Source organism: Cervus canadensis, chromosome 12 (genome assembly GCF_019320065.1).
Source record: "Cervus canadensis isolate Bull #8, Minnesota chromosome 12, ASM1932006v1, whole genome shotgun sequence".
Classification (NCBI taxonomy): Eukaryota; Metazoa; Chordata; class Mammalia; order Artiodactyla; family Cervidae; genus Cervus; species Cervus canadensis.
In genome coordinates, this window is record NC_057397.1 from 37,029,696 (window position 1) to 37,057,637 (window position 27,942).

General features: G+C 35.5%; 1 protein-coding gene across 1 annotated transcript in view; it reads left to right on the forward strand.

Moving 5' to 3' along the window:
* Positions 1 to 27,942, forward strand: part of HNF4G (hepatocyte nuclear factor 4 gamma) — a 127,535-nt gene that overhangs the window by 21,560 nt on the left and 78,033 nt on the right. The window contains exon 2 of the mRNA XM_043484138.1: positions 27,394 to 27,447. The gene's annotated coding sequence lies outside the window, so the exon portion shown is untranslated. The remainder of the gene's footprint in view (positions 1 to 27,393; positions 27,448 to 27,942) is intronic.

The following is a 27,942-nucleotide window of genomic DNA, read 5'->3' on the forward strand; positions in this document are numbered from 1 at the left end:
CATACATCATGAAATGATGACAACAAAACATCTAGTGACCATGTATCATCTCATGTAGATACAAAATAAAAGGAAAAATATAAGCTGCTTTTTTCCCTATGATGAGAGCTCTTATAACAACTTTCATTATAACATGCAGAAGTATCACTTATATTAATTATTTTGTACATTATATCCCTAGTAACTTATTTATCTTATAGCTAAAAGTTTGTAACTTTTGACCTTCAGACCTATATATAATACACATAGATATATAGTTCAGAAAAAATATATGTATATTTAAATTATTTAATTGCATAGCTGAGTTGGTGGGAAAGTAAGGGGACTTCTCAGGGTCCATGAACAGCATGAAATCACAAATCAGGAAAAGTAAGCAAGCATTGAAACAGACATTTTTCTTGGGGATATTTGGCAATTCCTCATGGAAGTTCAGGATTTAAGGGAGCATTTTTTGATAAGCAAACAAACAGCTTTGGCTGGCAAAAATTGGTAGGTTAGACTGGAAATCCTCTGCATAAATAGGGTCTTTAGAAGGTAACTCTTACTGTGAGTTAAATTAAGCAAATAAGATAGAGAGAGTGAAAGAGAGAAAAGAGAAGAGATAGGGAGTGTGAGCAAGCAAATGCTATTGAGAGAGTGAGAATAGTTAACTTTCTTAGTCTTGGTTCTGAGTAAAGTGGAAGAAACATAAAGTTTCAACAGAATGAAATTCCTAACCTTACCCTTACGTAATTCAGGTTCACATGTAACCTAAAAACATCTAAAGATAAATTTCAGTGTTAAGGTTGGTCATAGCCCTATATACTTGGTAGAAGCAAGCAGGAAAAGGAGGAAAAGAAAAAAATTTAAAAGAAAGCTTTAATTCCACAGATAAAATTTCAAAGAGCTTGAGATTGCATTAAAATATAATCACTAAGTAATTAGAAGCAACTAATCCAAAAAGATGGTATCTATTGGAACTTTTATTTATAGAATATAAACTAACTATATTTAAAATTAATTATGTTTAAAATAGAAGATAGATCTGAAAATGTTTACATAGAATATAGGACAGAGAGACAAAGCTAGAAAATATGAAAGAGACTTTAAAAGATAAGGATAGAAAGAGAAAGTATAACACATCTAGTTGGAGAATCAGAAAGAGGGAATGGAAAAAATAGGGGTGAAACAATATTCAAAGGGATGATGGATGAAATGATTTTTAAATTAATGAAAGTCACCAGTTTTCATATTCACAAAGTAAAACATACATCAAGCCAATTTTGCATTATAGTATTATAACCACAGAACACCTTGATAAATTGTGGTGAAATCACCAAACTTTGTGCAAAGTGAAGAAAGGAGAAAAAAAGTGAAGAGAAAAACATAGGGCAGTAATAGGTGGTAGAAACACATCCAAATGTATCAGTGTCACAATAAATATAAATGGGTTAAAATTTCTAGTTAAGAGAAATTATCAGGCACAAAACAAAACCCATGGGAGGAAATCTCAGTTCTATTGTTTATGGAAATATTCCTAAACTAAAGAATACAGAAACTGTTAAAAATAAAGAGAAAGGAAATTCTAAAGCAAAAAGTATTGCTTTATGTAGTAGATAGCCTCTGAGGTGCCCCTCACTGATCCTTGTGGGGATATTCATGGTTTTGTTTAGTCTCATCCAAGAATGTATAGGCATGCTCTGTTTAACTAGTAAGATATTCTACTCAATAGAAACCACAATATAACACTTCTGAGATTAGGTTATGAAAGACAGTGTAGCCTCTACACTTTGCTCTCTTGGAGCTCTGCTCCGGAAAATCAACTGCAATGCTTTGTGGTCATTCACACAGCCCTGTGAAGTAGATGTTTAAATAGTTGTGACCCTTTTCCAATAGACAGTACCAATTTACCAGCCAATCGAGTGAGCTATTTTCAAAGCAAATCCTCTTCCCTAGTCAAGCCTTCAGTTCTTTCCATCCTTGACAACTTGAATGTAACCATGAGAGATTCTGAGACAGAACCTCCAAGCTAACCCTCTCCTCTATTCCTGACTGAGAAAAACTGTGAACTAATAATTTTCAGTGTTGTCTTAAGCTATTAAACCTTGAAGTAATTTATTATGCAACAACATGTAATTTACACACTAAGAATTTCGACTAAACAAGTTAATATAACTTTAAGCCTTCATGATTCCTACTATATTTTCAGAATAAACTAGGTCATAATTTATAGGCATTTTAATGTACTATTATAGGGAGAGAGTTAAATAACTGTCTTAGTAATTCTTCTGTTGACCAGTCACTAAAACAGTAAGTATATGGAAAATTTTACAAATTTTAAAAGACTAATGTCATGCAGCCAAATAATGATTATAAAATATAACACATTGTTGCAATCTTGGGTTTATTATAGAAATGCAAAGTTGACTCAACATTAGAAATCTGTTAATGTATTCATCATATTAATTAATCAATATCATCTTATAAGTAAAGAAAAAGTCAGCTATAAGGTGAAGCTACCAAAAGTTTTTAATAAACATCTCACTCTGTGGTGAATCATTAAAGTCCAGAGTGAAGTCAATAATGCCTATTTTCACATCAGTTCAATATTGTACTGCAGATTATAGCCAGGGCAAAAAGAAGACAGAAGGAATAAAATTTAGTAAAATTCAAGATGAAAAAAAAAATTTAATTTGTTATATAGATGATATGATTTCTTATTTAGAAAAAATCTAAAAGTTATCAATCATTTTCAACTATAAAATAAAAATACAAAGTTAAATACATTTCTATATATTAATAATTGGTTAATAGCTTAATTTGGAAAAATGTTCTATTACAATAGTAACATAAATTATAAGACAGTTCAGAATAATGAAAAAAGGTAAGCTCTTTTCATTGAAATTATAAAATTGTATTGAAAAACCTTAAAAGATACTCAAATAAATGGAGAATCACATTATGGACATGAAAACACTATTTTTAAAATGATAATTTTCCATAATTGGTTTATGATTTAATGGAATTCTATCATGTCTCAACAAGACTTTTCATGAAGGCTGACTAGCTCATCTTAACATACATAGTAGATCAAATGGATAAGAATGCTAATTCATTTCTAAAAAAGTACAAAGATTGACCTCTTGCTCTATCAGATATCAAGATCTACTTTAAACCTATTATAATTATTACAATGTGTTAGTTCAAGGATAGATTGCTGGAACAGAATGCTTTGCTCATAAACAGCCCACACATATATAGACACTTTTTCTTTTAGTCAACATTGTGGACCAGTGGTGAAAGTTTAGTCTTCTGGACAAGAGTTAGGGAAATTGGCAATTCATATGGGAAAGATAAAAGTGAATCCCACCTCATACTTAACATAAAAATCAATTTCAGTTGGGTTAATAAATTAACTTTTGAAAAGAGACATAAGAGAATATCTGATCTTCTTTTCCATGAAAAGATTACTTTTAGAAAGAATCACAACCATAAAGAGATAGGTTGATAAATTCACTTCATTCAAATTATGAGCTTTGTTCATGGTAAGGCACTGTTTTTATAAAAACTGTTGTCTAAAAGCTGGAAGGAAATGTTTGCTCTGCCCAGAATCTAGAATATATACAAGTTATATTAGTTAATAAGTAAAAGATTACCAGTAGAAAAGCAGGAATAAGGCATGGATAACATTTCATAAAAAATAAATAAAAATAACCAAGAAATATTTGTATACACACTGGCACTAATCTCTAATCATGGAAAGGCAAATTTAAGCTGCATTGACTATTACACCTCACCATATTTCCAGGAATAAATAACCACATCAACATTAGTGAGCAACAGGAGCTAGCATACATTGTGACAGGTGAAGTGTATCATTGTACAATGCTTTAGAAGACTGTTTGAAATTAACGGTAAAATTAAGCAATAACATGCAGCCAGCAGTTCAACTGCTGATTATACCTGAGGGGAGCTACTCAAGCTGACCAGGACAAAGAAACCATATTTTTAAAATTTCCCTTCTTCCTTCCCTCCCTTGCTTCTTTCCCTTCCTTTCCTTCCTTCCTTCTTCGTCCTTCAACGTGGTTATGGTATTCATTAGAAATACAGTTTAACTTCATTTGTTTCATCTTATTTTTCATTTTTTTCCTGCTTCTCATTCTTATTTACTTTGATTTTTTTCAGTATTTGTATTATGCTTTCAAAAGTGAAGACTATGTACATATATATATATGTGTGTGTGTATATAGATATATGGAGATTAGTTACAGAAGCCACACTGTCTTCTGTATCTCTTTATCACTATACCTGTCTTATAAGTAATCAACTTCACTGGAATTTTTTGCAAGGATTGGAAGAAATGTAAATCAATCACTCCTCTATCTATCAACATAGGTAAATCTCATAAACACAATATTCAGAAACAATGATCAAAGAATATGCTATAGTAATGTTTCATTTATATAAAGACAAACAGAAACAATAGCATATCATTATCATTAATTCAAAGATATGTGATAAAACTCACGGAAAAGTGAGGAAATATTAAGATAGGCTAGCAATTAACTCTAGGGGTGGGGATTCCATAAGGAAATATACCCAGGGGCCTTCAAAGTCACTATTTATGTTCTACACCATAAACAGTACTGGACAAATGTATATTTATTTTATTATTATTTAAAGGAATAGATCTTAAATTTTATTTTGTTATGTATTGAGATTTGGTATAAAATTACTAAAATTATAAATATGCAAGATTTAAATTGGGACTTTTCTGAGAGAACTGTAAACCATGTAAATAGGAAGATATTCCTGAATGGGAAAGCTCAGAATTATAAAGCTTTGAGTCCATGTGCATATGTACATTGACCCAATTTCAATCAGAAAAGTAATAAACAAAATAAAATTCAAAAAGTAATACCCACAAATATCCAAAGGCATATGAGAGACAGGAGGTCATTATTCCATACTGAGTTTCAGTGTACGGATTTAATTGCAGTAACATGAAAACCTTGTTCTTAAGGTGTATAGAGATTAAAAAAAATTGTAATATAATGTCTACATTCAGTGAGTTGGCTGGACCCTTATAGAATGAATGCTGAGATCCATGTGACTGAAAATTGCACTTGGACACAGGGATGCCAAATCTCCACTCTGCTATTTAGTAAGACTTCCTGATTTTAATCAGAACACCTAACTGCACTATCTGGTTTTCTAGTATCTAAAATTAAGAGAACAATAGTACTAAAAACTTCTCAGATTTATTTCAGAAACTCTGAGAGAAAACATATAAGTTTGATATTGTACATTAGTAGACAAAATGTATTTGTCTTACCCTTATGCTAGTAAAGGGCTTCCCTAGTAGCTCAGACAGTAAAGCGTCTGCCTACAATGCGGGAGACCGGGGTTCGATCCCTGGGTCGGGAAGATCCCCTGGTGAAGGAAATGGCAACCCACTCCAGTATTCATGCCTGGAAAATCCCATGGACGGAGGAGCCTGGTGGGCTACAGTCCATGGGGTCGCAAAGAGTCGGACACGACTGAGCCACCTCATGTCATATCATGTATGGTAGTAAAAGATTCTATGAAATAAGGTTTTTTTGCAGGTTTTCTTTTGAATATGATAGTCATAATATTGTAGTGTGATTTTTTCCATCTGTGTTGTGAACATCTATGTCGGTCTTTCCTTGTACTGTAATAAATTTAAATAATTAAAATTTATTTATATATCACTTGATAAAATGAAATTTTACAAAGCATTCTTCTTTCCATCCCCTGCAAAAGTTAGAAAAGTATGAGTGAGTAGATAACTTGCTATATTGGATATTAATTGAATTTTACAATTATAATAATTAAAGCTCTGTGATACTGATTGAGGAAAGAAGACTAGAGCGGTGGAACATCTTTAAGAGCTCTGAAACAGATCTTAATGTTTAAAAATTCATTCAGTTCAGCTGCTGAATTGTGTCCGAATCTGTGACCCATGGACTGCAGCACGCCAGGCCATATATTTTATGTGCTATAAATCTTAATATGTAGATATAATATATAGATACTATAATACATCTATGAAAAACTATTCAGAAAGTATTTGTGGATACCATTTGAAATGAAAAAATGTTAGTGAAATATAAAAATAGTGAAAAAGGAGAGAAAAGAGCAAATATCTATCTGATCTTTGGGTAAGGAAAACTTTATATATAAGCATGAAACTAAATCATAAGAAACTAAAAGAAAGCAATGATAGATATGATAGAAGATAAATATTGTATAAATTATATAGAAACATCATAACATAAAAATCAAACAACTTATGGATATTATTTCCCGTAAATATTACCGGTTTGGGTTTAACTCCTTAACACACGAACTCCATAAATTAAGAAGAAAATTTCTCAAACTTTAATAAAATTGATACATTTAAATACCACAATTTTATAAAAACTCATCTTCCTTGGTATGAAAATTATGCTGGTAGAACTCAATGTCCCTTAGGGGTTGCTCAGCTAAAATAAAAATCTGTTTCTTTTCCACATAACAACCCCAAAGTCTCTGGTCTGAGTTGAATGATATTTGTGTTTCATAAGGTCATTTGGGAGACTCTGGTCATTTCTTGTTGCTTTGTTATCTCCATGGGTAGTATTTGGCGTTTTTTTTTTCTCTAAAGGGCCAGATAACAAATATTGTAGGATTTGGGGCCCTATGGTGTCTGTTGTAATTACTCAATTCTGCAATTATAGGGTAAAAGTGGCCATACAGACTTAAACAAGTATAACTATGTTCCAATAAAACTTTATTCACTAAACCGGGCTGCTCTTTAGTTTTATGACCCTTGCCCTGGGGCCGTGTCTTGTCTTGCCCTTCCTGGTTGACGCTAAATCACAGCCACATTTGCATTCTAGATTGCAAGGACAGAGCCTGGAGGATTTTATGCACAGTATCTTAAGGTCTAGACACATAAGTAGGGAGCATTATTTTTGATCACATTCCATTGGTGCAAACGTGACTACACTACCCAGCTGCAAAGGTGACCTGGAAACATAGTCTCTAATACCGGAGTGCCCAGTTATAAACCTCTTGCTGTGGAAGGAGGGACATATCTTTGCCAGTTGTGTTTACCAAACTAGTAGTCAAATAAATCCAAAATTGCTTCATAATTTTATAATAAACTATATAAATAAATATTATCAAAGAACACAAATTTTAATATCCAGTGTTGGCATTATACCATTACTAGTAATTTTTATAATAGCAGATAATTATTGGTGTCTTAATATGTATCAAACTCCCTTTAGCCATACACAACCTCACATCCTGTTATCCATAACAGTGCTCAGAAGATGGTTACATTTATCGTCACCACTTTCCAAATGAATGTGTGAGTTTTTGAGAGTTTAAAGACTAGAGTGGACAATTAGGAAGCATTGGAGCCAGAATTTCACTGCAGCCACCCCTGTCTGAAAACCTGTTCTCTTCTGTAGTGTATAATGAAAATAAGAAATCAGACCTCTTTTGTGTCGAGTGCATTAACACTGTAGGTCAAAATCTATACAGAAATTTATACCATCTAACTTAACAATTCTGTTTCTAGGGTATTTTCCTCTTTTAAAATAATTAATGATGTAGTCAAGTCATTACAGTTTTATTTTCAAGAAACTGAAAAATGTTTTTCATATAATAATGACATAAGACAATACTCAAGACATAATATAGTACAAAAAGAAAAGAATTGGAAAAAACTCCAAATAGAGAATATTCTATTATAGCATATATTTATATAATATATATATGTTCACAAATATAAGTGTATGTCTAATATGAGAAAATATTGAGTTGTAATTTGAATGTTAAAAATTATAGGTTATTTTTTCTTTATACTTTTCTATATTTTATAGAATTTTCAGTAACAGTCATACTTTTTGTTTACATTCAAATATCAGTGCTATAGGTAAAAATGACTATCAAGTCTATAATATTTAGTGCTATTATAATGCTTAATGTTAGTCAAACAAGAATGAACATTATTAGAAAACTGATTAAACTAAGTAAATTAAACTTAGATGAGATTCATTTTGTATATAGGCATGTTTTCAGTTATATAGAGTGTATATTCTTGGTATAAGTATGTCTTTTCATGTCTTTCTATGTTTCCATTTTGCTAGCTTTTCGTCTTATATGCCTCTTGTTAGGCCATATTATTGATATTTTCATTTTGGTGTTAATTTCTGCCAGGAAAGGGCATATCTTTGAAGTTCTTTCTGTTGTATGGTTTAATATAGCACTTATAAGGTTTCAGCTTCCTTAGTTGAGTTTTCAAATTTTAGTTGGAAATAGAGTGGATCATTGGTATTTAAGTATACACAGTTCAGTTCAGTTGCTCAGTTGTGTCTGACTTTTCATGACCCATTGGACTTCAGCACGCCAGGCTTCCCTGTCCATCACCAACTCCCGGAGCCTACTCAAACTCATGTCCATTGCGTTGGTGATGCCATCCAACTATCTCATCCTCTGTCATCCCCTTCTCCCGTCGTCAGTCTTTCCCAGCATCAGGGTCTTTTCAAATGAGTTGGTTCTTCACAGCAGGTGGCCAAAGTATTGGAGTTTCAGCTCCAACATCAGTCCTTCCAATGAACACCTAGGACTGATCTCCTTTAGGATGGACTGGTTGGATCTCCTTGCAGTCCAAGGGACTCTTGAGTCTTTTCCAACACCATGGTTCAAAAGCATCAATTCTTCGGCACTCAGCTTTCTTTATAGTCCAACTCTCACATCCATACAATACTACTAGAAAAACCATAGCTTTGACTAGACGCACCTTTGTAGGCAAAGTAATGTCTATACTTTTTAATATGCTGTCTAGGTTGGTCATAGCTTTTCTTCCAAGGAGCAAGCATCATTTAACTTCTGGCTGTAGTCACCATCTGCAAAGATTTTGGAGAGCAAGAAAATAGTCTCTCACTGTTTCCATTGTTTCCCCATCTATTTGGCATGAAGTGATGGGACTGGATGTCATGATCTTAGTTTTTTGAATGTTGAGTTTTAAGCCAACTTTTTCACTCTCTTCTTTCACTTTTATCAAGGAGCTCTTTAGTTCTTCGCTTTCTGCCATAAGGGTGGTGTCATCTGCACAATGGCTTGCCAAATATTATTTCAAAAGATATAAAATTTAACTTTTTTTCCTTTTTGTAAAAACTGTCATTATCTTGTGCAAACCCAGACTCTTGGTCGACATAATAAGTGTTGGTATAACCAGTCAAATTTAATTTTAATGTTGAAATGGAAGATTTGTTATTCAATAATAAGAAGTAATCACAACCCCCTTTTAATAGCATTTCTATTAAAATATTTGATTTTACTGATTCTCTCTATTAGAATGGTAATATTCTGTCCTATTTTGAAGTGGGTGGATGTTGCAGGAAGTGATTTTTCTTTTTTCCATTTGGAGCATTAGTAAATTTATGTCATAAGTCCAACTTGAAATTTAACATTTTACTTCCTAATTGATCTAAATTTTTAAAATTTTCTGGCTCAAGATTATCCATTTCTTAGAGTTTTGCATGTTCTCTTTGTTTTATAAGCACTGTAGTAGAGAAATGAGATTTTAATTCCTCAAGAGGGATGTCATACTTTAGAAAGACAAAGCTGTTTCAAGACAGAGTTACTGGGTTCAGCTTAGTTCACCCTCTGGTTCAATGACTTGTTCCTACAACTTATCAAGAGTTTCATTATGTCAGCCCCAGCATGTACCTAATCCCAGGTCAGGCTCCTTGATTATTCTTGGGTTTTTTCAAACCTTTAAAAGCTATGTGGATATAAAGTATATACAGTTGTTTTTAGTAGAAATGCATGTCAATAATTATTTAAGTTTGAGCTCAAGTTTATTTCCTCTAAACTTCTGTTGTGAAAACTTGACTTTTTAAGTGTTAAAGCAAAGTCATATATGCAGAATGTTTCCCTTTGTACATGTTTCATTTTTGAGTGGTGGCCAGTACTTACATACTTAGGTGGAATTCTTTCCACTTGTTATTGTTACCAGCAAAGAAACTCATGACCTGTGAAGATTTCTAAGCATAGTTTTTAGAAAAATAATTTAGAATTATAGACTGTTATATGCAGGAGAGAAAGAGGGACCCAGTATAGGCTTATGTCTGCCAAAAAAACTTTAAACTTTATGATGGGAATTTATATAATATTGCTTTCTCACAGAATGTACAGAATGTTGCTCAATCACTGACAGAATAAAATATTAAAGGTGAGGAAGGCCTAGTGTGATCACACAGCTTCATTTCAAGATTTTACAGAAAACTGACAGTCAGACAGCATTGTTCCTGGCTTGACATTTTCATTGCACTTTTTTTTATAACTGCTTATTGAACTTTTATCTTGAAGGATACATCCATAGATTTTTCTTCCACTTGAATGAGGATTCTTGAAGGCACATTTGATTATCATTCATTATAATTCTTGACCATATTACCTAATTTATATTAGCCCTTTAATAGATACATTTAGAATGAGTTAACAAGGAAATGAATGATTATACAGATTAAATTTTAGAGATGAAATGATGGCTCACTATCATGCAGCAGGATGGCAAGAATGTCAGGCCCCCTCAATTTAAGCTTTCTCTTCTCTACTGTAGCTGTTCTAATACCTGCAGCCAACTCCTTGTTCCAGGACTGTCGACTCTGACCGTGTTCATTCTTTGCTAGAAGCAGAATAGCATAGGAACTAATAAGATTAATTTCAACTTCCTAGAGTTGTTCCTTGTTCTGCCTCAATCATGGGCAAGTTATTTCATATTTCTAACCTATGTGTTTCATGTTTTAGTTTGTAAAAAGAGGAACATGATGTATGCCACCTAGGATGGTACAGAGGTTCAGATAAATGTAAAATGGTTGGTACATTTCCTAGGACATCCTAAGAGCTCCAGCTGACGACCCTCTTGTTCTTCAGTCACTTTGGCCTGCCTCAAGTTCCCACTGCTTCAGTGCAGCTGCTGTATACCATGGAAAAAGTTCCACCCAGTAGCCCTTTCCTCCCCAGTTATTTGCTGAGATCTCTTGCCAATTGTAAAATTCTTAAAATTTTTCTCTAGTTACATTGAAAATAGCCTTCATCATGTTATCATGTCATCATTTCATTTCTCTTTGTTGTATTTAGGTAGGTAGGTTTAGTTGCTTAGTTGTGTCTGACTCTTGTGACCCCATGGACTGTAACCCACCAGGCTCCTCTGTCCATGGGCTTTCCCAGAATGGGTTACCATTTCCTTCTCCAGGGCATCCTCCTGACCCCAGGAATTGAACCAGGGCCTCCTGCATTTCAGGCAGACTCTTTATCGACTGAACAACCAGGGAAGCCATGTAGGCACTAATATTTTGATATGGATTTTATAGTACCCCTCTTGTTCATGCTTCCCAGATGGTAAAGAATCTGCCTGCAATGCAGGAGAAAGTGAAAGTCACTCAGTCATTTCTGACTCTTTGTGACCCCATGGACTATTCATTCCATGGAATTCTCCAGGCCAGAATACTAGAGTGGATAGCCTTTCCCTTCTCCAGGGGATCTTCCCAACCCAGGGATCGAACCCAGGCCTCCTTCATTGCAGGTGGATTCTTCACCAGCTGAGCCACTAGGGAAACTCAAGAATACTGGAGTGGGTAGCCTATCCCTTCTCTAGTGGATCTTTCCCACCCAGGGATCAAGCCAGGGTCTCCTGCCTTAAAGGCGGATTCTTTACCTACTGAGCTAACACGGAAGCCTCAGCATGCAATGCAGGAGACCCGAGTTCTATCCTGGGTCAGGAAGATCCCCTGGAGAAGGGAATGACACCTCACTCTAGCATTCTTGCCTGGAGAATTCCAGGGACAGAGAACCCTGGTGGTCTAGAGTTCATGGAGTCGCAAAGAGTGAGACACAACTGAGAAACTAACATTCTCACTTTCTTGCTCACAAAAATGAGGTCCAACGGAGCGGGTGCTTTGTCGTCCTTATTCACCGCTCTATCCCCAGCACTTTGAGGAGGACCTTGCCTATGGCATCTTGAAACACCTATTTTCTGCCTGAATGAAAGGAATCATATAAGAACATACTGCTATCAAAAAGTGAACTACTTAGAAACACTCGTACATATGTATGTTCCTATAAATATTAGGGTTTTGGAAGGAACAACGTAAGATTGTCAATCATATATGAAAAATGAAATACTGGTATTGAGTCCCTCCTTCACTATTTAAGGCCCACACCTGTCTGTTCTGTGCAAATAACATATGCCTCAAATGCATTTTCTATTTCATCAAAAAACAAACAAATAACTCATCCTCCAAATTAAGTATATCAACCGTCAGGGTACTAAAACACTGACAGTAAGACTTTTGGAGACTGCCTTCCCAAAAAATTAGTAACAGATAACTATACTATTTGTGAGAACCCAGAATGTAGTTTGTTTCTTTTTTTGTAAGCTTTTTATTTTGTATCAGAGCATAAGCAAATAACAGATGATGTTGTGATAGTTTCAGGTCAAGAGGGAAGGAACTCAATGGTACATATACATGTATCCATTCTCCCCCAAACTCCCTTCCCATCCAGGCTGCCCCATCACATTATTGAGCCAAGTTCCCTGTGCTCTACAATAGGTCCTTGAAATGTAGCGGTGTGTACTAGTCCATTGCAAGCTCACTATCCCTTCTCTCCAACCATCCCCCCAGCAACCATAAGGTCGTTTTCAAAGTCTGTGCATCTGTTTCTGTCACAAAATGTAATTTTTGAGAACAGAAAATTTATGAACTTTTTTTTTTAACCTAGATGTTATATCACATATAGCTCTTCCATATTTTTTTAATTAGAGATATATTGTTTATTTGTATTTAGGTAATCACATTGTTCTAGACAGATAGGAAATGATTGATGCTTAAAAAATGTTTCACGAAATATTAGTATCTTTAGTCACACACATATTCAACAGTGCCAACAAAGCAGTGATTAATGTTCAGGTAATGTATGCTCCAGAGAACAATTAAATCAATTGCTACAACCTGGAGTTTCCTGTTATGTAGGAACATTGAACTATGATTTTCTGGATAACCCAGTTTAAACTATAGCAAAATGAAATGTGTAAGTAATTTGAGAAGATGTTCTACTAACATTTATCTTGATAAATTATTTCAGTTCTGTGTTTGATTTTTGCAGACATATCTACCATGTCATTCAGTTATCATTGAAATAACTGAAAAAGTGCACAGAGGTGGTAATTGCCTCTATATTTTCTGGTTGGATGTTAAGATGATTTTTAAAAAGTGACCAGCATGTACTAATAACACAGTTTCTTCTGTAAGTTACTTTAGCTGCTTTTAAAATATTAGCAGTTGCAATATTTGCACATTTTCTCTATGAAAACTGATTTAATCTCATCTCCCTAAAAAAAACTAAATGATACCAAACCAAAAGCAAAAACAAAAAGTCCTAATTGAATAGAGTAATAAGTCTATGGAATTAGGTATTCTAAATCAGAACTGGTTTGTAGCAAGTTGTACAAACTTTTCTGTTTTCTGAACATAATTGACTAAGTGGTTGTGGAAACTATAAAACACATTTTTTATCTGACATTTCTTTGTTCTGAAGTACACAATATTTTATAAACCTGCCCATAACCTCATATACCTAAAAGACTCATTTTCAGTACTTTAGAGTTCTTATTCTCTCTATACAACCTTAATTGAATTATTCAGAATAACATTCATATTATTACTAAGGAAGGAAACAAAAAGTAAAGGTTAATTTTGAATGCATTGAGCACCTCCCAAACTTCCAAGTTTGAGGGTGGTAAGAGCACAGAGATGTAATGCAGTTCAAGGAGAGACTTACAGGACTGTGATAGTATTTGATGATTTGTATGCTGGAGATTTTTTTAAACATTTTTCTATTTTCCATAAAGCACAATCCTCTGAAAAATGTAACACTTTCTGAGTTTTCTTGGATTGCTTAGCTTTCATTTCAAGTTTTTACTTAATGTTATATCTTATCTGGGCCATCTTTAGGCCTAATTCCTTTTTTAGAAAATAGAACATAAAGAATTGACTCCAGTATTTCCTTAGAAAGTACAGGAAATATAGTTCTTACTGGGATGATAGCTTAAATCTATTCTTGCTATTCTGAAAATGATAAAATTAACACCCTTTATAAAAGGCACATAGGATAAAGAATCAGTTAAATATCTTAAATTTGAACTAGTTAATTTAAATATTTACCAAGTCTCTGATATATCCAGAAGAGATCCACTGACTAATTAATTAATTTAGCCATTTACCAAGTATCTGAAGTATTCAGAGTGGATTTCAAGGCCCTGTGTTATAGTGATGAACTGTTCTGCTGGCCAGTTATAAAGAGAATACATGTTGCATTGATTTTCATGATGAAAAACTGTATCTCTTACCTGCCCCTTGATCTAAGAGAAAGTGAGGAGAGAAGGATGTGCATTAACCCCCTGCCACTCCACCTTTTTTTAGCACAATCAGGTTACCTTGACTTGAAGAGAACTAAGATGAGAGCTGAACAGGTGGGCCTTTAGGTCATGGGCCCTCAGGAATTGATGGAGAGATTGGCATCATCTCTAGGCTGGATTCAAAAGCCTCAGGATTGGATTATTAATCTAGTGATAGAATTACCAAGTAGTGTTACTCATGTTAGTCACTGAGTCATGTTCGACTCTTTGTGACCCCACGGACTCTAGCCCGCCAGGCTTCTCTGTCCATGTGATTTCCCAGGCAAGAATACTGGAATGATTTATTATTTCCTTCTCCGGAGGATCTTCTTTACCCAGGGGATCGAACCTGGGTCTCCTGCATTATAGGCAGATTCTTTACCTTCTGAGCCACCAGGGAAGCCCGTTAGACAGTGGAAATATTTAAGAAAATAAACACTTGCCATTACTGATGTTCCTGCAGCAGAAATTAGTTTCTCCTTTCTGAGGAATGATCAAAATGAGTTTGTTTCAGATGCAGTATATAAAATTAAAGAATGGTTATGTTTTTAAAAGCATATATGCATATATATATGGAGAAGGAAATGGCAACCCACTCCAATATTCTTGCCTGGAGAATCCCAGGGACGGAGGAGCCTGGTGAGCTGCCGTCTATGGGGTTGCACAGGGTCGGACACGACTGACGCGACTTAGCAGCAGCAGCATGCACATATAGGTATGTGTGCACATATACATGTGTATGTATATATGTGTGTGTGTATATATATATATATGTATGTATATACATGTGTGCGTGCCTGTGTGTTTATGCGTGTGTGCTCTGTTGCTCAGTCATGTCCAACTCTGCAACCCCATGGACTGCAGCCCACCAGGCTTCCTAGTCCATGGGATTTCACAGGCAAAAATAGTGGAGTGGGTTTCTCTTTCCTCCTCCAGGGTATCTTCCTGACTCAGGGATCAAATCTATATCCCCTGCATTGGCAGGTGGGTTCTCTGAATCAACAGGGAAGCCCTATATTATTAGGAAAGCATGATTAAACTCAAATGTCCTAATTTTAAAATAATTAAAAAGGAAGGAAGGAAATAGGATAAAGAAGGCCACTGTGTATATTTAATAAACTACCTTTTATCTACTTTTGGAGGGATAGTTGTCAAAATAAGGGAAACACAGAGAAGAAAAGAGGCAGAGTTATTTTTCAAAGCCTTCATTTTTCCAAAGGAAGCAGGGATCAAATTTTGGTGATTTCTACTGAAACACAAAACAAAAACCTATTCTGACTTTGATGATTCAGATATATTAATATATGAATGTCTCCAGTATCCTGTAAGTTCCTTGAAGCCAGGAATTATGTCGTCTTCATTTATTTGTTTGTTTGTTTGTTCATTATTTACTTGTTTCCTAAATGCCCATTATATGTGTTACATTTGTTTGATTGAATTTACGCCCTCGTGGGAAGAGGCGATAACCTCCCCTTACAGGTTGGCGTTCGGGGGCAGAGTTCATGTTGCTTCAGCATAGTAAATGGGTCAAAGTTAAGAACAGTTTTCATTTCACCTGTGCTATTAAGTCAAAAGCAAAAGTTACAGAGAATAATAATAACCTCTCTTACTTGATTTTAATTTCCTAATGATTTTCTGGTATTTCAAGCTATTATGATTTGATAAAATATGAATGTAAAAATTCTGATTATCTTAAAATGTATAACTTTAAGGGACAGTAATGATTTTTTATCTTAAAATTATGAAACAAGCTATAGTAATTATATTCAGAGTACAATATAAAATATTACACATTTTAAATTTTTACCTTTTTTTTTTTGTAGCTACTTACAATGACTACATTCATTTGATGTTCATTCAACAAATGTTTATCTATGTATATGCCTATCTGTCATCTATCTGCCTACCTATCTGCCTATCATTCACATACTTCTAGGCAGGGTGGCATTATAAATAGAGACATAATTTCTATTCTTTAATGAGAAGGAGCTTCATAGTATTGGGTTGGCCAAAAAGTTAGCTTATGTTTTTCTGAAAAACCCGAGTGAATGTTTTTGCCAGCCGAATAGCTTGGTGAATAGCATATAAAATTGAATAGGATGTAGGCTAAATAATATCAAATGTGTCTTGTAGCAGTGTGTATGCGACTGCATCCCTCACTAGTTATGATATTCATGAGTGTCATGAGTTCTTAGGAAGGAGAGATCACTGTGGCCTGTCAAGAATTTAAGACCTAATTTGTGTGCAAAATTTTAAACTTGTGTCTGATTTTTTCTCATTATTTAGAAAATTCTAATTTCTCTGCACTAAACAAATAAACAATATAAAATACGATCAGAAAATCAATAGGAGTGTGAAAAAAATAGCCGCCTTGTTGGGATTCTGGATAATAAAATATTTATTCTAGTCTTCATAATGTTGCTTGTGTAGTGGTGTTTATAAATGAACTGTGTACTTTGGCTTCATATTAGCAAAGAGAAATAAACTCTGCTGTGTCCTTGTTTAAAAATCAAGTAACTAATTCATGTATATCTTCATTCAGGAAATGTTTGTTCATTTATACATTTAATCATATACTGTTTATTCATAACCTCCTGTCTTAGCCTCCTGGCTGCTCTAACAAATTATTGTAGACTGGGTGACTGAACAATGAACGTTTATTTCTCACAGTTCTGGAGGCTGAAAGTCCAGCATCATGGCAACCCTCTTCAGGGTTTCAGACAACTGACTTCTTGCTGTATCCTTACATGGCAGAAAGATAACTAGCCAGCTTTCTGGCCTCTTCTTATAAGGGCTCTAATCCCATTCATAAGGATTACACCTTCATGACCTAATAACTTCCCAAAGATTTTGCCTGTCAATACCATTCTATAGAAATTAGGGTTTCAACATCTGAATTTCAGGAGCATGAACATTCAGTCTATAACATCTCCAATCCATTGGAGTGATCCAGCTACTGATAATGGGATTGACTGGCACTTGTCTTCAGAGTGCTAGCAGTCTAAAATAAGTTCCCCATCTCTAAATTAGTAAACGTGTGTGTGTGTGTGTTTGCATGTATATGGCCACATAAGTGTATGAAACTCTGTAACTATTTGTTGAACATCTGTTGGCTTCATACAGGATACAGGGACTTTTCTGTTTGGTGATATATGAAATTCATCCTCACATTCTAGAAAAGAAACACCCAAAGCAGAAATTTTTTTAGAGCTGCAGCCAAATAACCATGTAAGATCTGAAAGATCTTTTGGTCAATATCAATAATGGTTCCCTAAAGAGTTGTTTTACAGATGACATAGGTGGTGTCTTGCAGCTAAAAAACCATATGCCATGAAAAATTGGGGGAATTCTGTAATCATTTTTCCTCAGTCACACTTTATACTTTTTATAGTGATCATGATTTTCAGTGAGAACTCACCTCTTTGTGAGGTCTCCTGGATACTAATTAACTTGTGCCATGTTATGATCCTGTACACGGAAAGGTTAAATCAATACATTGCATCTGAGAAAAAAATCTCTTTAAAAACACTGTGTTCCAATTCACAGGAACACTGTGAATTCCTGAAAATGACTGGTAACTAAGTGGTTTGAAAGAGTTAATATAGTTCCCTATAGGCCTAGTTCATGAAGACAGTACCTAGCCTTATATTGGAAAATGAATGTGGTTTTCAAATTTAGTCTATTTACGTGGGGAGATTGTGGTGATGGAAAATGCTTATTTCCTTTAATTCAGTTTACTACTTAATCTATAAATGCAAACCATGTTAAAGGATGCTTGAAAAAAATAAACTTGAAAACCAGCCTTAACCTCCCAAACCAGCTGAAGTCACTCAAAAGACAATAAGGGCAAAATTTCATTATATAGACTTCAAGTGGGTTTTTAAAAACCCCATAGCCTTTCCAAGTAAAGTGATGAATGTTGTTCTGATTCTAATTGACAAGTGTTATATATAAAAGAGTTCTTACCTTCATTCTTATCAAAACTGTGGGGATTTCCAATGATAGGACAATATTATGTGGGTGGAAACTTCTCAGAAGAATAGAGAACTTATCAGTATTTACTTAGGTTCTATTACATTCAGAGCCATAAAAACAACTACACTCATAAATTTATAGCTAGTCAAGGATATTGCCTCTTCCCCAAAGAGGCTGGATATTAAAGGAGTAGACTGAATAAGCTCAAATCATGAAGTGGTTTCAATATTGGAGGAGTTTTCCCTCTTCATATTTCAACTCGTAGACAATATGTTATGAAGACTCACTGGCTAGCTAACTTTGGGGGTTTGGAAGCAAAAAACAATCAACTATTTTTTTCTAAAAAATTTACTTTTTTCTTCTACAATTAGTACTTAATACTAATATTTTAATGAACTCTAACTGTAGATTAATAGTCACCAAACTTGCCTGAATATGTGTATTTTATAAATTCACCTTTGCAGATAAAGAAGCCAGAGGTTTATAGAGGTTAGGAATCTTGCTTAAAATCACATAGCAGAGACAAGGCTTAAGCCCAGATCTTTTCTGATTCTGGAGATGATTCTGTATTAGCTTCTTAATTCTATTGTAACAAGTTACCACAATCTGAGTGGCTTGACATAGCACAGGTTTATTATTTTACAGCTCTGGAGGTCAGAAGTCCCATGAGGGATTGAACTAGATTCGAGGTGTCAGTAAGGCTGCATTCCTCTGGAGGCTCTAGGGGAGAACACATTCTCATGCCTTTTTCTGCTTCTACGGTCCTCCTCCATTCCTTGGCTCATGGCCCCTTCTTCCGTCTTCAAAACCAAGAACCCCATAAATCTAACCTTTATTCCTGTCATTGCATCTTCTTTTCTGACTCTCTTGTCTCCCTGTCCCATGTTTTAATAACTCTTGGAATATTACTCTGGCATTAAAAAGATGAAATAATGCCATTTGAAGCAAAATGGATGCACATAGAGAATGTCATGCTGAATGAAGTCAGACAGAGAAGGAGAAATACCATATGATATCCCTTATGTGTGGAATCTAAAAAGAAATGATACAAATACACTAATTTATGAAATAGAAGCAGACTCATAGAGAACAAACTTATGGTTGCTGGGGGGAAGAATAGGGAGAAGGGATATTTAGGGAGTTTGGGATCGACCTGTACACTCTGCTATATTTAGAGTGGGTAACCAACAAGGTCCTGCTATATAGGACAGGGAATTCTGCTCAGTGTTAGGTGGTAGCCTGGATGGGAGGGGAGTTTGGGGGAGAATGGATACATGTATGGCTGAGTCCCTTTGTTGTCCACCTGAAACAGCATTGTTAACTGGCTATATTCCAATATAAAATAAGGATTTTTTTTAAAAAGAACTCTTATAACTACATTGGGCCCACCCAGATTATCTAGGATAATCTCCTTATTTAAAGATTCTTCATTATTTCTGCTTCATGAGGGCTTTCCTGGTGGCTCAGATGGTAAAGAATCTGCCTGCAGTGCAGGAGACCTGGGTTCAATGCCTGGGTTGAAAGATGCCCTGGAGGAGGGAAAGGCAAATCATTCCAGCATTCTTGCCTGGGAAATCCCATTGACAGAGGAGCCTGGCGGGCTACAGTCCATGGGGTCACAAAGTTGGGCACGACTGCAAAACTAACACACATCACATCTGCAGTCACTCTGCCACGTAAGGTAATGTAATCAGACAGCTTCCAGGGATTAGAGTGTCTTCAAAAGGTCATTATCTTGCCTACCATGGAAGCCAAAGTAGATCTAGATAAATGTACTGTGCAGTATTTTGAAATTAATACTTTGATATTATAACTTAGTAGCCCCAAATATTAATCAGCAAGATTAATGATCACTAAAATGATGACAGTGTGTAATATGTATATATTATGTACTATGTATATAGTATATAATGAAGTGGTTTATTTCAGAAAAAGTCCTACTCCATCATTGACTACCTGTACAACCTGAGACAAATCTCTTAGTACCATTTCTTTGGAATTGTATGGTGGTAAATTATACTAAAGTTTATCCTTATAACAACCGGGGTGTGTGTGTGTGTGTGTGTGTGTGTGTGTGTGTTAGTCAGTCATGTCTGGCTCTTTGTGATCCCAAGGACTGTAGCCTGCCAGGCTCCTTTGTCCATGGATTTCTCCAGGCAAGAATACTGGAGTGGGTTGCAATTTCCTTCTCCAGGGGATTTTCCCTACTCTGGGATGGAACCCAGGTCTCCTGCATTGCAAGCAGACTCTTTACCATCTGAGCCACCAGGGAAGCTCTTGTAACAACCGGAAGCCTATTTAAACAGTTAGCTGGTAGATGGTCTACAGATAATATGCTGCTGCTCAATATTCCCTCTTTTTTCTTTAGTATTGAAGCCTGCTTTGTTTTTTACTGTAATGTTAAATTTGGGCATTTTGAATTAATTCATTAACTTGATGATAGCTTTACCTCATCCCATTTTAGGTACTTAGTTATTTAAGGTGAAGTTTTCTTTATTGTTTGTTATTGTTAGTGTACAGCTAGTAGTTTCAGGGGAAATGTGTCAGTCTTTTAAAAATGTTTTATTAAGATAAATCACAATCTCATGTTTTAGGAGAGTTATAACGCCAGTACCGTTTTTGCCTTATCATTCCCTCATTCTAATCATGTTCTCAGAGGTTAATTCCTACCTGTGGATTTTAAGTTGTTTTCCTCTGGACTGCTACTCTGCAATTCTTGATCACATGACCATCAACTTTGAACTGATTTTGTTGACTTCTGATGTGAAACTTGAGGATCTGTCTCATTTTGCTTACCCCACCTTTCCTTGTCCCTCCTCTCAATATTTGACATTTATATTTTTAGTTTTGTTTTTCTATCAATTAATTTATAACTCAAAATAATGTAGGTAAACGTTTATTTCTTTTTTCCCAGCAAATCTATACTGTTCACTTTCTACCCAGCCCTCCACTTCTCCTTCCCCCTCAGGCTAATGTTTTTAGTCAGCTTAACTTTTATATTGTCAAGGTGTTTATGTTTTCATTCTTTCTATGACTGTCTTTTTTTTTTTTTAAACATATTGACTAAATGTTGGAAATGTGTAAACAGTGTTGAAAGTGAAAGTTGATTAGTCCTGTCTTTCTGAATTTCCTTGATAGCTCAGTTGGTAGACCCCGATTCCATTCCTGGGTGGGGAAGATCTGCTGGAGAAGGGATAGGTTACCCACTCCAGTATTCTTGGGCTTCCCTGACTCTTTGCAACCCTGGAATTCTTCAGGCCAGAATACTGGAGTGGGAAGCCTTTCCCTTCTCCAGGGGATCTTCCCAACCCAGAGATTGAACCCAGGCCTCCTGCATTGCAGGTGGATTCTTTAGCAGCTGAGCCACAAGGGAAGCCCAAGAATACTGGAGTGGTTAGCCTAGCCCTTCTCTAACGATCTTCCCCACCCAGGAATCAAACCAGGGTCTTCTGCATTGCAGGTGGATTCTTTACCAACTGAACTATCAGGGAAGCCCTTTAAACAGTGTCGGCACTCCACAAACATTGTGTAACGCCGAGTCACAACTAGTGTGCTGTGTTCTTAGATAGAGGCCAGTGCCAGGAAGCCTAGGACACACTAGGGAAAAAGTTCACCATGTCCATGGAGATTCTTTTTTGTCTATTTTTTAAGTCCATTGCTTGACATCATTCCAAATTTACATTTGCTTTATATCTGGGCCTTAACTTTTCCCTACAGGTTTATTTTTATCCTGAATTGTGTTTTGTTTTGCTTCCTGCTATAAATTTGCTGTTACCTTATCCTTATTTAATTTTTCCCCTTAAAGTCTCAGAGGTTTTTTTTTTTTTCTCCCTGAAAATTTCCCATGTGAAGCTCTACATGTTTTTCTATCAGTCTCAGAATGCAGTATCCCAAAATTTCAAAAGGATATGGATGTGGGCCTTTTTTTCACTCATAGCATTTGAATCCCCATAGACCTGTTGAATTTTGAAACTTATTGTCTTGTTTTAATCTGAAGATATTTTCTAGTTTTTTCTTTGATGATTTCTTTTTTCCCATTTCTTTGTTTTTATTTTCTCATTGTCATCTCTATTAGTTGGATGTCCTAGATTAGTTTTCATCTCTTGTCTTTTATTTTATCTTTTTATTCCTTTTCCACTTTTAATCTTTGCATAAAAAATATCTTGTTGCTTACTTTTTAGTCTTCAGTGCATTTTATGTTTTGGTTATTGTATGTTTAATCTGTAAGGTCTCTTTCTAGTTCTGTAATTATTTATATTTTTAAATTTATATTAATTTTTTAAACTATAAAAAATACCATTTGTGCATAAAATCAAATAAGATATTATCTTCAAGACTGTCTTAGCTACTCTTATTCTTTTCAATACTATATACTTAGAATGAACTTAAAAATACTTAGAATGACCTTATTGATATTCACAAAAATATCATGCTTGCATTTTAATTGGAAATGCTGTAACTTTGTTGATTAACTTGCAAAGAGGTGAAAACCCTGATTTATTGAGTAATCTTATTCATGAACATGACGTATCCCTTTATCTGCTGGTATTATCTTCAAACTTTTGGGGTTTTCTGCATGGGATTATTTCACATAATATGTATCTTAACAGGTATATTATGATTTTACATTTTACATGATTTACAGTCCAAACTACATTTTGGACTGTATAGGCCACCAGGCTCCTCCGTCCATGGGATTTTCCAGACAAGAATTCTAGAGTAGGTTGCCATTCCCTTCTCCAGGGGATCTTCCTGATCCAGGGATTGAATCCAGGTCTCCTATATTGGAGGCAGAGTCCTTACCAAAATATTATGGGAGGAAAAAAAAAAAACCCTTCATTTTCTTTACTTGGAGATAAAGGAAAAGCTGTACTAATCAGCTATTATTACAGTATAAAATCATAAAATGCTCAGTGACTTATTGATGTTTTATATATTTTTACAGTCCCGGGGGTGTAAAGTGGCTGATCTAGGCGAGGCTCCCTTGGGTTAAGTCTACACTTCAGGCTTCTGGTTAGGTTTCAGGCCTGAGGTTCAGGCTGAAGGAGCAGTGGTGTGTTTTCTTTTTGTGGCAGATCATAGGTGCAGGAGAGAGCAAGCCAAGCCATGCCATCAGCTAAAGTTTCTGTTACACCATGTCCACTAACATTCTATTAGTCAAAGCAATTGCATGGCCAAGTCCAACATAAGTGGGGTGAGAAAGTATATCTCCCCCACAGTGGGAGGCACTATAAAATTGAACAGCACAGGGTGGAAGTCCTAGTGTAAGAAACTCAATAATTGGGACAATAATCCAGTTTATATCAGGAAGAAAGTATATGAATAGAAATACAAGTATTCTTGATGCATATACCTTTTTGTTTATTTTGCTGTTATCAGAAACTTCACACGAAATTTTAAAGAGTTTCATTTACAAGATTAAAAGTGTTACTTCTTTTCTTTTGTTGTTGTTTAGTCACTAAATCTTGTCCGATTCTTTTGTAAACCCTGTGGACTGTAGCCCGCCAATGTTCTCTGACCATGTAATTTTCCAGGCAAGAATACTGGAATGGGCTGCCATTTCCTTATCCAGGGTATCTTCCCGACCCAGAGACTGAACCCATGTCTCCTGTCTTGGCAGGTGGATTCTTTACTGCTGAGCCACCAGGGAAGCCCTTACTTAGTCACTTTACCTTTAGTTCGGTTCAGTTCAGTTCAGTCGCTCAGTCGTGTCCAACTCTTTGCGACCCCATGAATCGCAGCACGCCAGGCCTCCCTGTCCATCACCAACTCCCGGAGTTTATTCAAACTCATGTCCATCTAGTCGGTGATGCCATCCAGCCATCTCATCCTCTGTCGTCCCCTCTCCTCCTGCCCCCAATCCCTCCCAGCATCGAGGTCTTTTCCAATGGGTCAACTCTTTGCATGAGGTGGCCAAAGTATTGGAGTTTCAGCTTCAGCTTCAGTCCTTCCAATGAACACCCAGGACTGATCTCCTTTAGGATGGACTGGTTGGATCTTAGTGGTGAAAATCAGATGGGAAAGGTCTTCAGACTGTCTCATGAATATAAGATCTGTGTTACAACCACACACACACACACAAAAGATCTGTGTTTCAAATCGTCCAGCCAATATTCTTCAGAGACCTTATCCTCAGTATGCACTGTTATTTCATCAGTTCTTCATTTATATTAATTATTTTGCTCTTTAATTTCCCATCACCAGATCTCTCTGTGACCTTCAAGTTTTTCTTCCTTAGCATCCCTGGTGAACAGATCCTGTTGGTTCCAATGCAGTGCACCTTTCAAATCCCCTCACTCCATTTTTACTCCATTCGAAGTTTTCATCTTTAACCAAGAATTTTTCCTCACAGATGTTTGGTGCCCAAAGCACCTTACAGAAAAGAATCTGAGAGTGTCCCACATTTGGAGGCCTCAACTGCTAGGACCCTGACTCTGCACTGACTGAAATCTGTAGGTTTCTAGGACAGCATCTGCATACATACAACTCTTTAGAATTTGAACTCTTAACCTGGGGAACCTTCAGCTTCCACCTCCTCTCCTCTATCTGCCACTCAAACTATGTGGAATACTGACTTCCAAACCTTCTAGATGATTCTCTCATGTCCTTGACCATCATCTACTGTCTCCTCCACTTAGTAAACCCCAATTCACCTTCCAGAACCAGTTTAGATGTCACTTCTGCCCCCAGGCTTTGCCTGACTTAGTCACGGGTCTTCTGGGGTTTTCATAGCATTCTACCCAAATATCCATTAAAGAATTTCTTTCTTGGATTCTTTACTTTAGATTATAAAAGTATTAAGAAAAAAGACTTTATAAAAATGAAGTGACATATATAATGTAAAGAAGAAAATAAAGTCTATAACAATCACTGTTCTCTGCTTAAGAAAATACAGTTAACATTTTGGTACTATGTTTGTTTTTAAAGATTGGTTTATTTAACTATATGGCGTAGGCATTTTTTCAATTATATTCTATTTTTAAAATTAGTTTAGCTCTTTCTCTCTCACCCTGAATTGTTCATTCCTCCAAAGAGCATCTATTCTCAGTTGCACCGTATTTCCCATGAACAATGCAATGTCTGGCAAGTAGGAAGTATTTAGTGAATAGATTTCTGAATGTCAAATGAAATGGGACTATATTTCTAAGTACAAATAATCCAATGAAATAAAAAAGTGTAGCTGTAGTCAGTGATAAATTACAAAAGCAGTAATGTTTTACTAATGTCAGAGCATCATGTTATATGTTAAATATGATTTTTGGAACGCTGGCAACTCGACAAGCCAGTAGGTATGCTGTAATTCTGTGCTAATTGTATTTTCCTGTTTTGACCTTTGGAAATTGTTTGTTCTAAGGAATCCAGTCACACAAGGCTTTAAATATTGATCAATTAATACTGCAGCTTTAGTACTGGTAGAAGAGACAAGGGGTTAAATCATTCTAGTCCTCTTTTTTTTTTTTTCCTTTTAAAGACATGTAGCGTCTTTGTCTGATCTCCTTATGGTCCTTGTCACAACTGTATGGCTTTTAATCACTCATACATTCAGTGAGTTACTGCACTGCTGGAACCTTAATAATGCTCTAGTTTGTTTGGATGATCTTCCTGATAAAGTCCTGACAGTGTCTCAGTATAATGGGAAGACAATCAAAATAAAAAATGCTCTAAGAGTTCAGGTAGTAGAGCATGCTATTATTTTTCACATGGTGCAAGGATATTAAAATACTGACTTTCAGGCTTTGATTGAGTTTGTGATGAAATCCAAGAAAAATTGAAAATTTGAATTATTCTACTGCCAGTATGGACTGTATATCATGAACAGAAAGCCGGCATAGGTAACCAATTCTTGTATCATAATCTTGAGAGTGTCAGATTGTCCCTCTTTTATATGAGTTTCTATTGTATTGTCTAAGTAATTAATTCATTACATAGCTCTTATATATTTGCAATTACCACATGGAGTTTTACCAACATATAAAATGTCATCTTTAATGCACATTGTATGAATAGTTAATAAAGATGACACATTGATGCAGTGATTCAGATTTTTCAAGGTGCTTTCCATTAAATTATCTGATTCACTAGCCATTGTAAGTAAGCAGTGGAATTGTTATAATTCTCCACCTGTCCCATCCTCTCTGCCTCCTTCCCTCTTATTGTTTCCCTATTTCTGTTTCTTTTAAAGGAGGCAATTTGGTGTATGGAAAGAGCACAGAATATGAATTCAGCTATTTCATTCCATCTTCGCCCTTGTTGAATTCAGTTATAGGCAGATCACTTTCATTCCTCTGAAGCATGATTTCCTAACTGGCAAAATAAGGATAATGCTGAAGTATATTCCTCAAAGTTGTGAGGATCCAGTCAGGTGAAATCTAAAGAAAATTTTTAAAAAACTTAAAAAACAAATGTAATATCTGTGTTAGCTTCCTTTAAGGGAAACTTGAAATGATGGAAGAATAGATTTTGGCCTCACTGTTTCTATATTAGGTACTTGATCAAGTTATCTGACCTTTCTGAACTTCATTTTCCTTGTGTGTAAAAGGGGCGTAATAAATCCCTACCTTGTGAAATTGTTGAATACAGAAAAGTAAGGTAGCATTTATACCAATCCTAACATAATTCCTGAAACGTAGTAGTTTACTCTCTATTAAAACTATTTTCTCTTCTCTCTTCTCTTCCTCCTACGGTCCCTCTGTTCTTCCTACCTTATTCTTCCTTGAACTATGGACAAGATGAGCACATGATTGCAAAATCTTGGGGCTTAGCAAACTGACTTTTCTTTTAAAGCATCAAGACTCTTTTAAAAACAAAGTTGTAAGTTGTACTTGAGGCAGGAGATGGGGATCCTCTATTCTGAGTAAAGACCCTTTATTGTCATGCTTTGGAATCTCCACTGAGTCCTGAAGATTTTGTGCAGTAAAATTTGAAAACGGCTTATGTGACTCCACCCTCTCATTTTACAGATGAGAAAACTGCATTTGAGAGAAGTTGAGTGACTGGCCTGAACTTGCAGACTGGTAAGTGATGAGCTAAGGATTGAACTTAGTAGTTTTTTTACCCTTACTGTATGGTTCCCCTTACCTTGTGATGGTCCAGAAGGCAACATGCAAAATTGAGATTCTTCTCTCGAAGGATATCACTGTCTACTTGTAGATATGGAATTTAGATATGAAAGATGAGGAAATATAAAGGCGCATGATACAGCTGTGAAATGGTTAGAATAGGTAAATACTTTGTTATCCTTTGAGGGTGGACATGGCAAACTCCCTGAGGTGGGGTGGGGGGACTTGTTTGTTCATTGTCATTTTGTTCCCAGTACACACAGAAATGCCTGACATCCAACTGGGATTACTACTTGTCTTCTTGAATGGAATGAATGAATGAATGGCTTAATGAAGTATACAATTGAATCAAATCTAGGAAAAGGGCAAAGATTTAGACAATCTAGACCAGGGTGTTTAAACAGTGGGTTGTACTTCATTACTGGGTGATGAAATAAGTTTAATGGATTA